We start from the raw sequence: 12,600 nt of genomic DNA, 5'->3' as shown, positions 1-12,600 counted from the left end.
ACACTTGTTCCTGATAAGCTTGAAACCGAAGCCATTTCATTACAATAATGATTCCCAAACTAAGCACGATTATTCGGGAAACTTTCAAAACGTGTTTTTCTCGTCAGCCGTCACGAAATGGTTTCCATTGTCTGCTTCCTTTGCAGATACTGATCAAACTCAGGGGACGAGGGAGAGGGAAAGAATGTCCAGAGCTGGTCTGAGACATGATTTCAGCTTTGTCCTTGGAAAGGGAGACCCAAGGGAATCTAATCTGAAAGACTTAGATCTCCCCGGCCTGTTCTAGTGAACGGTGAAGCTCGTGGGATGGGCAGACCTTCCCCGAAGCCCTTCCTCGTCTTACTTTCCCGCTTCCTGTCCGTTAAGAGATTGAGGAACGATAGGATTCTTTTCCTTGAATTTTTCCTTTGGGACCTTCAAATTCTGATAATTGTTTCATTAATTTAAAAATAACTTATATTTTTGTTTTTGTGTCTCATATTTCTGGGCTACGTCCAACACACCCTAATGTGACACCCTAACAAAGAACTAAACAAGTCAGGAGGGCAGGCAGCTCTCTGGGACTCCCCGTTCCCTTATCTGGGAATTCTCTCCATGGGGAAATCGCTCCCGAACCCAGGTCTGCACATCAGCTCAATATTCTTTCCACCAGTCAGGACTCTCTCGGCTCATTCATGTGGGCAGTGGTGCCCAAAGTGGAATAGGTCACAGTACAATTAAAATGGGGCCTAAAAGTAAAAATTGCATAAAAATTAAAATATAATATATAGAATATGTGTGTATATATATATATATATAGAGAGAGAGAGAGAATATATAAAAAATAGAATAAAAATATTAGAGCTGAAAGAACCTTTGAGCACATTTCAGAGCAGGGAGATATCTCAGAACAAAGAATATCTATTATGAAAGGGGCCTTAGAACACAGAAAATGGAGCTGGAAGGATGGTACCCAGCAATAAAGTGATGCATCCTAGAATAATCTTCAAATAAAGGATACTAGTGCCGGGAGGGAGCTCATCATATTGATAGTTGGAAAAGGATAGGGAATTCTAGAACTGGAAAGAACTGGTATTTAACATGTAATTCAAGGAAATTTTTTTTTAATCCATTTTCCTGAATTTAAAACCAGCTTCAAATACTAGCTGTGTGATCCTGGACAAGTCACTTAACTCTGTTTGCCTCGGTTTCTTCATCTGTAAAGTGCATTGGAGAAGAAAATAGCCAACTCCTCTGCTATGTGACTCTAAATAGGCACAAATGAACCACGTGTGTGTTCACGTGTGTGTGAAATCAAAAAAACTAGAAACAAAGCAGATGTCTCTCCGTTGGGAACTGGCTAGACAAGTTATGGCATAGGAATGTAATAAAATATGACTGTACCATAAGAAACGATGACTAAAATGCGTCTGGGGAGGTATGGGAAGATTTACATGAAGTTATACCAAGTGAAGTAAGCAAAGTCACGAAACCAAAATACTGTAAATGGAAGGGCTAAAAAATTAATTAAAAGAAACCAAGAGCTGTTATTATAATGACTGAGCTTGGCCATGGAGAAGAGATGGAAAGAATTATACCTCCTCTCTCCTTTCTTTGCAGAGGTGGGGGACTATGGGCATGGCATGGTGCATACATGGTTATTCTTAGTTTTCTAAGCTGGATAGTTTTGTTCATTCCCTCCTCTTTTAATTTTTTCCCCTAAGGGATGTTAGACAGAGAATATTTTCAGAAATAGAGGTGATAGTAAAACAAATCTGTGATTTCATTGGTTTGGGAAACTCCCAATGTTAAAATTCCCTCTACCAATGTACAATTTCCTTTGCTCTTTAGTGTTTATCCTTAGAGCTTGGACTGGGGCACTGATGATTAAATGACTTGGCTACGAGGATCAGGTAAGTAGGACACTCAGGGGCTGACGTGAACCCTTGATTCTCTCTCCACTCAACCATCCTGACTCTCAGAATAAAATAGATCAAAGAAAACCCCCAAATAATCAACATTGGTGTTTCCTTTTTTTAAGACTCAGAAGGGATCTTAGAGCAGAGGTGTCCAACTTAAGAATAGAAAGCCCAGGATGGCGCCATGCCCCCAACACTCCCCAGCGCAGCCTGAATCAGTTAAAATGCAATTGGAAAATGTTTAATGAAATAAATAAAAACACAATAAAGAATGGATAAAATGGCATTTTAAGCCTGAGTCAATGTTTGGTCCACGGGGTCCACATGTATGGATTAACAGCCCCCTGTTTATAGCACTAACTTAATCCATAGAATGTCAGAGGGGCCAAAAATATAAATATACAATGCTAAAGATTATGAAAGCCGGTCTAGTGGAGATGATGGACCACTGGACTTCAGGAAGCCCTTAAATGCTTAGTAGCCATGTGACCTTGGACAAGTCACTTACTGGCTCCTCAATTTTCCCTCCTCTATGAAAACATGGAAGTCGGACTCAAAGACTTCCAAGACCTCTGCTCTTTTGGGGGCGCCATATTGCATAGAGTACTCATCTTCCATAGTTCAAATTCAGGCTCAGACACTTCCCTGCTGTGGGACCCTGGGTAGGTCACTTAACTCTGCCTCAGTTTGCTCATCTGCAAAATGAGCTGAAGAAGAGCTCCAGTATCTTTGCCAAGAAACCCCCTAATGGTGTCACATGCCATCTGGAGGAAGGGATGGGAGGAAGGAGGGGGAAAGTTGGAACAAAAGGTTTTGCAACTGTCAATGCTGTAAAATGACCATGCATATGTCTTGTAAATAAAAAGCTATAATATAATAAATAATTCAGTCCTTAAAAAAAAGTATATTTGTGGTTAGAGGGGGAAAGGCTCTCCAGTCTTGGCTTGGTAGAATCTTAGATGATAAGATAAACTAGGAAAGCACCGAGTTTTGGGCCATAGGAACATAGATTTAGTCTCAGTTCACAACATTCGAGAGTTGGGGGACTCTAGAAGAGTCACAACTTTCCAGGCCCGCTTTCCTGACCATTGCTAGCCCAGCCCAACGTCGTCCATATGGTCTGTCCTACATCATGCATACATATGTCTGTGCTTGTGTACACTTTGTCACGTGTTCTAAAGGTCTATGTGTGTACACGGGGTGTCCGTGGGATGTGTGTACACATACGTGTGTGCTTACATACATGTATGTTCATTCTATTACATAAACACACATAGGAATCCCTTCCATGTATATTCTTTATCCTATATTATTTCGGAGGGTGGATATATCCACACACGTGTGTGTTTTTACATGTATGTGTGTTATATCTGCATATATGGCCATGCATGCGTGTACAGTTCTCCCTTCCCCTGGAGGTTTTGCTACATCACGGGTCAGCACAGGAGATTCAATGGGAATTTTGGGGAAGTTTTACAAAAGCCACAGGCAACACTCAAAGGCCAGCAGACAACACGGAGTCTTTGAGCAAATACTTAACCCAAATTTTCCAATATTATAAACAGTCTGTACAAGAAAAAAAGAAGAAGAAATTCAGACCTCTCTATTCTCTGGCACAAAGGGAGGGCCAAGCAATTTTAGGTGGATTTTCCAGCTCGTGGGACCGCTGCACTCTTGACCCCCGCGACGGGGAAGGGATAACTATAAATGCCGTATCCTCTGCACGTATGTGTATAGATGCACAGATACGGCCACGTCAGTAGCCCCAGAGCTGTCGGTCACCGCTGTTCTGACCCAGGCCCTGTCCCCCGGGGCCAGCCCAGGGATCCCGCCTCGGAGGAATTGCACAGAAATTTCCCTCTATTCTCCTCGAGCACAGGGAATGTCCTCAGTTAGCTCAGACCCGAGGCAGCCGCTACAAACGCTCCTTGTTTTGGTGCTTGTGAATGTGTGGGGGGTGGAGGGAGGTGTTGGGGGGGGGGTCCTGTCACCTGTTTGGGGCAATCCTAGCCCAGAACCCTCCTCCCAGAACCTGAAGATGGACAGATCAGGAAGTCATTTGGAAGTTAGAACCTTAATGTCATTTCAGCGTAATGGGCTTAGAGCAGACCCAGAAACCATCGGACCTCTGACAGGTCTCGCGGGGAGCTGAAGGTCAGAGTGGGCCCCAGCTGGAAGAGACAGAGAGGGACGTTGACAGCGTCCTTTGGGTTGCAAAGCCAGGATTCTGGCCTTGAGAGCTTAAGGCTGCCCGGCCGGGCCCAGCCTGTGGCTTTTGCAAAACTTCCCCAAAATTCCCATTGAATCTCCTGTGCTGATCTGTGATGTAGCAAAACCTCCAGGGGAGGGGAGAACTGTACACACATGCACATCCACATATGTAGATATAACTCACATGCATGTAAAAACATACATGTGTGTGGATGAATCCATCCTCCTATATAATATATGATAAAGAATATACATGGAAGGGATTCCTATGTGTGTTTATGTAATAGAATGAACAGTGGGAGTCAGAAACAGGGCTGGTCTGGCTGCCTGGGAGTCCGAGGGGACGGTTATAAATGCTCATGGAAATGACTCAAATCCAGCCCGAGTTCTCTAACCCCCGGCGGGCTGTGCTGGTGGGCTCTGGCCCCGAGGGGTCACGGCCGCTCACAGGAACAGCTCCCAGGCGCTGTTTCCGCCCCTCCGTCCGGCAACGAGAGCCCAGACACAGCCCGGCCTGTTTCTGACCCGGGGCTTGTGGTCTCATTCGCCATGGGAAGGGATGGGAACAGAAAGCTGGGAGCATGAGTGGGACGGGATCGACCACACGCTGCCGGCCGGGCCCAACCCGAGCCCACACGCTGGCGTCCCCGGCCGCAGCTTCCAGTGAGTCAGAGGGAAGTCAGGGAAGGTCGTTCACCGAGGGGACTTTTCCTGCACTTTCCTCCCGGGCGCTGACCATGCCTGTCGATCCTCAGCTGGGGATGTCCCAGAAATGGCTCCTCAGTGGTCCCCGAAGGGACTGGGCCCGGCCAGACACGTAAATAATTCCACGCCCTCTCCTCCGTACCACAGACCTGGACGGGCCTTGGAACAGCCTGGCTTCCGGGGAGAGACCTTAGCCCAAGGGGCCAGAGGGTCAGCCTTGGGACTCTTGGAGCTGGGGGCGCCTGAGCCCGGGGCTTCTGGAGCTTTTTGGCCCAGGACCCCATTACCCGCTGAAAAATGATCAAAAACCACTGGAGGCTCTTGTTTATGTCACCGCTTGGGTCAGTTGCTTTACTAGAAATTAAACATCTAAGTATTATTAGGAAAATAGCTTTGCCCTCTTGGGGCCCCTGAAAGGGTCCTGGGGACCGTCTGGTCGGCCTCGGTGACCGTCTGGTCGGCCTCGGTGACCGCAGGGACATCTGCGCTGGAGAATCATAACTTCAGATCAGAAAAGTCAAACGTTTCCTGAGGGTGGCCCCAAGCAGATTAAAGGCAATTGGGCAATGTTCAGCAAAACAGATAGAAAGGCAATAAAACGCAGATAAAAGCACATTCAAAAACGATTTTTGAAATGAGTCAATATGCAGTTCCCAGGCATCCTTCTGGACATATTAGCATCCCCATCCCCCACTTTCTATTTGAGCTTGACATCACTGTGCTAGAGCATGAATGGAGCCTGGGGAAGGAACTTTAAAATCTAGACTCACAAAGCTGAGAAGGGACTTTAGAATAAAGAATGGCAGTGAGATGGCAATGAGAAGGGACTTTAGAATGTAGGATGTTAGAGCTTGAAGAAAGTATCAGAATCAATCAAGGTTTCTGGGGAGGGGAAGAAGCAGAAGGTGAGAAGCATTTATTAAGCACCTATAATGTACCAGATACTATGCTAAGTTCCTTATAAATATAATTAATTAATTTATATATATATTTATATTTATATATAATTTATTTATTTATATTTATATGTGTATAATTTATGTATATATATTTTATATATATAATTAATGATTAGTTATAATTAAATAAATAACTAAAAATAAAGCAAAATGAGAGTCATTTTGAGCCTCATAATAATCCTATGAAGTATCTCTATTATTCTTAATTTAAAGCTAAGGAAAGCGATGCAGATGGAGATTATGTGACTGAGAAGTGTCTGAGGCTGTTTTTTGAGCTCATTTCTTCTTTTCTCCAGACTCAGGCCGCTAGCTGCCTCAGGACATCAGAAATGGCAGTTGGCTACTTTAACCTAAAATGTGTGAAAAATATAAAAAAGGGGAGTTCAGATTTGTTATCAAGCAGGAATTCTTGGATATTTTTTTAGCCATTTAGTCAAGCCTAAGTGATACTTTAGAGTGCACAAAATCCATAGGAAATCAATTCTACTGAAATAAAATGCATTTTTTTCTATACAAATTAATAAATCCAAAAAAAAAAAAATCCCCTGAAATCTATTCCCAAACTACTTAGGGGTCAGTGGAATGGAGATTAAAAATAAATGGAAATATTGGAATATCTTGAAATAAAGAGAACCTTTTTAATTAGAAAGGACTGCCCACAGAGGTAAAAGTTTGCCCCTCTGAATCCACTTGACTCACAGCACACTCATTTTCCAATTGAGTCACTGAGGGAAAGGAAGTAACTTATGCTTGGCCACATAGGAAGTTCAGGTCAGAACTGAAATCAAATTCCGCACTGGCTGCAGATGTGAAGGTCAGTCCTGGAGGCTGAACGTTCTTGCCTCCGGACCATCTGCCTCCTTTGCAAGGGGAGCCTGGGCAGGTCATGCAGCAGGGGGAACATTTATTTTCACACTGGGGTCAGACTCGCTGGTCACTTTTCAGCTTAAAACTGCACAATTCTGTTATACAGAGTCTGAAGGATTGGTTGTATTTTGGTAGGTAGAGATGAGGAAGGGGAGGACACTGCAAAGGGAGGGGAAGGAGGGAAGGAAGGAAGGAAGGAGGGAAGATATGAAAGGAAGAAGGAAGGAAGGAAGGAAGGAAGGAGGAAGGAAGGAAGGAAGGAAGGAAGGAAGGAAGGAAGGAAGGAAGGAAGGAAGGAGGAAGGAAGGAAGGAAGGAAGGAGGAAGGAAGGAAGGAAGGAAGGAAGGAAGGAAGGAAGGAAGGAAGGAAGGAAGGAAGGAAGGAAGAAGGAAGGAAGGAAGGAAGGAAGGAAGGAAGGAAGGAAGGAAGGAAGGAAGGAAGGAGGAAGGAAGGAAGGAAGAAGGAAGGAAGGAAGGAAGGAAGGAGAGAAGATATAAAATGAGGAAGGAAGGAAGGAAGGAAGGAAGGAGAGAAGGAAGGAGGGAAGATAAAAAAGGAAGAAGGAAGGAAGGAAGGAAGGAGGAAGGAAGGAAGAAGGAAGGAAGAAGGAAGGAAGGAAGGAAGGAAGGAAGGAAGGAAGGAAGGAAGGAAGGAAGGAAGGAAGGAAGGAAGGAAGGAAGGAAGGAAGGAAGGAAGGAAGGAAGGAAGAAAGAAGGAAGGAAGAAAGAAGGAAGGAAGGAAGGAAGGAAGGAAAGAGGAATAGGGGAAAAAGGAAGGAAAGAATAGAGGGAAGGAATAAAAAAGTCTAATGATGAAGAGAAAGAAAAAGAAAGATAATAATAAATAATTAACAATAAGAATCACTGGCATTTTAAGGTTTGAAGCCTGCTTTCTAAGCTGCCATCATCTTGTTTGAACCTCCGAGCAGATATGATCCTCCCTAAGCTGAGCGACTTGGCCTGGATGTCCCAGCTGATCAGGGGCAGCAGGGATTCAGTCTCGAGTCCCAGGTCTCTCTGTCTCCACCTCTGAGGCCCTTCCCAGGCCTTCCCAGCTCTCCCTTGAGGTGCCAGTGCCTGAGAGTAGATAACAGTCTCACAGATCTATCAGGTTTTCAGCCAAGGACAAGTGCTTCAGCCTGCTCCCTGCACTCACTCTCTGTGACTTTCCGGACCACGGTGCTCCTCATCTCTACCTGCCTCCATTTTATAGGCCGTTGCCCCTCCCCATTAGAACGTGACCTCTCTGAGGGCCTGGGCAGTTTTTGCTTTTCCATTTCTCTCTTTGGGCCCAGCACAGCGCCTGGCCCACTGTCAGCAACGAATAAATGCTCTCTTCTCACTTATCCCCCATTCATCCGTTATATTAGATTACTCCATTATAGGAACAATCTAAGCTGGGCACTGGTCTCCCCCAGCCCCTGAATGATATCACTGGGATTTCCGGTTCCCAGAACTTTTTTTGAACTCGGCTCTCGATCCTTCACTGCAGAGAAGCCCAAGTTGGCAAAGTCCGATAGGCCATGATGTCATGGGACATCGCCCTCACCACGCCCGCTGATGGCTGTGCCCCCAGTGACAGGTGCTGGAAGGGCAGCTGGCTTATTTCATACATGAATCTTGGGGCATTTCTGCAAATTGCATTTCTCTCTTTTTTTCTGGCTTGTATCAGGGCCAAGATTAGGATGGGCTCTGTCTGGAAAGGCCCAAGGATAAATTGAGTCATCATGTACTCTCCCTGCCCATTAAAATATTTTCCCCCCACAAAATACAAATCTTGAAGATTTTCCCATCCTTTTCTATTAAACATCCTTTGGGGAGGGCAGGAAGGGGATGGATGAAGAAGGTCGGCTCAGTTTCTTGGGATGAAGGAGCCCCTGATCAGAGTCTGGAGACAGCTGTGGGATGCTGAAGTTCTCAGCCCTGTTTTCCAGCGTATTGTTCCCTCCGGGAAATTATGGATCCCAGGATGACAAGATCATAATTTTTTGAGTTGAAAGGGGCATTCGAGTCCATCTAAACCAGGGTCCTCAAACTTTTTAAATAGGGGGCCAGTTCACTGTCCCTCAGACTGTTGGAGGGCCAGACTAGAGTAAAAACAAAACCTTTGTTTTGTGGGCCTTTAAATGAAGAAACTTCCTAGCCCTGGGTGAGGGGGATAAACGTCCTCAGCTGCTGCATCTGGCCCTTGGGCCGTAATTTGAGGACCCCTGATACCAATGCTCCTAATGTGACAGAGAAGGAAATTAAGGACCAATAAGGTACAGTCACAGGTATCAAAAGCAGGTTTTCTGCCTCTGGATCCAGGTCTTTGCATTGAAGGGACCCCAGAGAGACCTTTGTCCCATTGGAGTCAACAAATAAGAAGTAGCATTCTCCATACTTCCAAGAGGTGGAAAGTCCGCTCCTTGAGACCCAGGAAATTTCATTTATATCTTGAGGAGAAACTGTCTGCCTCAGACAATTAATAGCAATTTTAGCCCCCTCCCCCGCAATCACTCTTCCCCTCAATTTCCTTCTCTTAAAAATGTACTCAGTGATTTAAAAGGTTCTTTCTAGCTCTATCTCTATGATCTTCTGACTGCAAATTAAGTGTTTTTTCCATCATCTTCCATATTTCCTACCAGAGTTTGTATCTCAGTTTTCTTCCTCATTATTTTTATAACCTTGATCAAGAAAGTCATTTTCTTGAAACTTCAATTTCTTGATCAATACATTAAGACTAGATTAAATTGTTTTTCCCCCTTAAAGTCTCTTCCAGTTCTCAATTCCACACCATTCTGAGTCCTTTGAAGGAAGGAAGGAGTGGGCCTGGAGAGTCCCACAGGGATCAGGGCTTGGCCCTGCCCTGTTTATCAGTTTGGCCAGTGGTTTGGGGAAAAATATATGCTAAATTTGCACTTGGAAGAAAAAGGAATCTTGTTAGAATAAGGGGATTCAATCTAACAAAATGGCATGAATTAAGGAAAAGTGAAAATCTTGACCCTTTAGTTAAAAGCTCCAACTTCACAAGTATAAAATAATAGATATAGCATAACTTAGATTTCTATGTAGCAGTTGGTAGTTTAGTTTGAACTTCTCTATCACAACATAAATGTTTTTTCTTCAATTTTAGGAACAAAAAAAAAAAAAAACAGAGACTGAGAAAAGTTACAATACTCATACCTTGAACCCAAGAGCTTGACCCAAATCAACATGGACCAGACATGGCGGGACAGCTCTGGGCAGTGGGAACGCCTCCAGCTTTGGGGTGAGAGGATTGTCGCTTGAATTGGAACTCTTGATCTGGGGGATCACTGACCCCCAAGAAAGGACTGGACTAAATGTCCTCTGATGTCAAATCTAAATCAATGACCCTATGACCCTTGTGACTCAATGACCTGAAAATTCCATGTGATTTCTGACTCTTCCGAGTGCTCTAAGGTCCCTGCCACCTTTGATGTCCTATCGCTAAGACTTTGTTCAGGAGGAGCTACGGTGGGACTAGTATTGTTGTGCTAGTGGTAGTGGTGGTGCCATTGTGGGAAAAGCTGATGTTTGAACCTCAGATGAACACTGTAGGTTTAGAGCTAAAAGGAAGTTCAGAAATAATTTAGTCCAGGGATCCTTCATCTCTTTCTTTCATGGACCCTCTTCTGAGAATCATATTTTTAAATGCATAAAATACAACATACAGTATTATAAAGGAAAGAAATTACATGGAAATCAAGTCGTCAAAGTATTTTGTCAAGCATGTTCAGTAACCTCAGATTGAGCTCTCCTGATTCTTTCATTTTATAGAGGGGGAAACAGAGGCCATTAAATAAGGAGAAATGAAAACCCTCGCTCTTCAGCTAAAAGTTCCAATTCCACAAGTATAAAATAATAAAATTCATATTCCTTCATTCATTTAGGAAGTAAATGGCAAAATTGCAATTGGAGCCTGGGTTTAGATGAACTGATTTAGAATTTAGAATATATGATACCATATACAAGGAAAGCATCCTTCCCTCTCCAATGCCAATCTTTTTCTTCTCTGTTCTCTCTCCTGCCCAATTCTGTCCGTATTCAGTTTCCTCATTCTGTTCTGTGATTATTAAGGAACCTCTACCCTGGCTTTTCTAGATGGGGAATGCTCTCTGCTCTGGGCTGATCTCTCCTGATCAAACCTCTCTGAGTTAGATACTATCTTGGAAAGGACTGGACCAATTAATTCCAAGGAGGTGATGATGATCAAAATATCGCCCAATCCTGTATGTGGATACAAAGCTAGAATGGACCTTAGAACAGAGAATGTTATAGCTGGGAGGGAGCTTAGAACAGGGGATGTCAGAGCTGGGAGGGAGCTTGGAACAGGGGGTGTCAGAGCTGGGAGGGAGCTTAGAACAGGGGATGTCAGAGATGGGAGGGAGCTTGGAACAGGGGGTGTCAGAGCTGGGAGGGAGCTTAGAACAGGGGATGTCAGAGCTGGGAGGGAGCTTAAAACAGGGGGTATCAGAGCTGGGAGGGGGCTCAGAACAGAGAGTGTCAGAGCTGGGAGGGAGCTTAGAACAGGGGATGTCAGAGATGGGAGGGAGCTTAGAACAGGGGATGTCAGAGATGGGAGGGAGCTTGGAACAGGGGATGTCAGACTTGGAGGAACCTTAAAAGAGAGATTCTCAGAACTCTGGAAGATCTTAGAACAGAGAATTTCAGAGCTAGTAGGGACCTTTTAATATGGAGGGTCAAAGTCAGGAGGGTTCTTAGAATAAAGAATGTCAGAACCAGAGGCATCGTGGAGTGTCAAGTCTGGGGGGAGATGTAGAATATAGACTATCAGACCCAAAAAGGATGTTTGAACACAGGATGTTAGAACTTGGGAGACTTTACACTCTAGAATGTCAGAAGTGGGAAAGACCCTAGAACGCTGAATGTGAGAGCTGGAAAGAATGTAGAAATATCAAGAGCTAGAGAGGGTCTTAGAACACACTCTTGTGTGTGTCAGGGATCTTAGAAATGGATGAAGGGATGAGGGGATGAAGAAATGAATGGATGAACTGATGAACATGTGTCTGGCCAAGTGTTAGGTTGAGAACAAATATGTCAACCCAGGGCGACGCTGGGGACAACATATTTACGCTTCACACTCTCTGCGTTTGTGGGCTCAAAGACCCCAATTTACTCTCTTTACACACACTCCTCTCTTCTTGCAAATGTGTACATAAGTAAGTGGTCGGGTGAAAAAAGCCATGCATGGGGAGGAAAGGGTTTCCCTTGAAAGCCCCGTTAAGGCAGCCGCTCTCTCGTGTCTGGAATGAAGTATGTGAGCTCCTTTGAATGATTTTATTAAAAAGTGAATTAAAGGCCAGAGGTGCCTTTCCCTACAGCCCTTAATTTCCTGCCTGTGGGCCGAGCGGCGTGTGAGCAGCACGCAGGCCCCGGGACGGCTCTGTTGGAAACGCTGCTTCCAGATGCCCGGGCCTCCCGCCGCAGCCCAGAGCAGGAGCCATCCCCGGCCCGGAATGTGTAATATCGGGGGAAGGGACCGGGATGGAGAAACCATTTGGGGAAGTTAAACCCACCTCCACTTAAGCCGATGAGGTGTTGGAGGGAGAGGCTGACACTCTAAATCAATTCCCCGTGGAGGCGGGGGCTAGGGGGCCACCTTAGGAAAGGAGAGTCCGACCCGGGCCTGTTGCTCTACCTGCCCGTGTCCAGGGGAAGGGAGGGAATCCCAGGAGGCCGTGGTGGGGGGTAAGGATCCCAAGAAAGCTGCCGCTGACCCCTCCCCTGAGATCCCACCCGCCTGGGAGGATAGACTCGAGGACAAACCTCCAGGAGACCGGACTCCTGCACCAGCCCCGGACGAAGTCACTTAACTCTGCTGGGTCTCTGTCCCTTATTTAAACTGAGAGGGTTGGATTAGAGGGATCTCTGAAATTCCCAGCTCTGTAACCCTGGATTTAAAAAGAGCCGTTAATCCACTTTTCCACTGCGCCCTCA

Source organism: Antechinus flavipes, chromosome 4, assembly GCF_016432865.1.
Source record: "Antechinus flavipes isolate AdamAnt ecotype Samford, QLD, Australia chromosome 4, AdamAnt_v2, whole genome shotgun sequence".
Lineage (NCBI taxonomy): Eukaryota > Metazoa > Chordata > Mammalia > Dasyuromorphia > Dasyuridae > Antechinus > Antechinus flavipes.
This window is presented reverse-complemented; position numbering follows the sequence as displayed.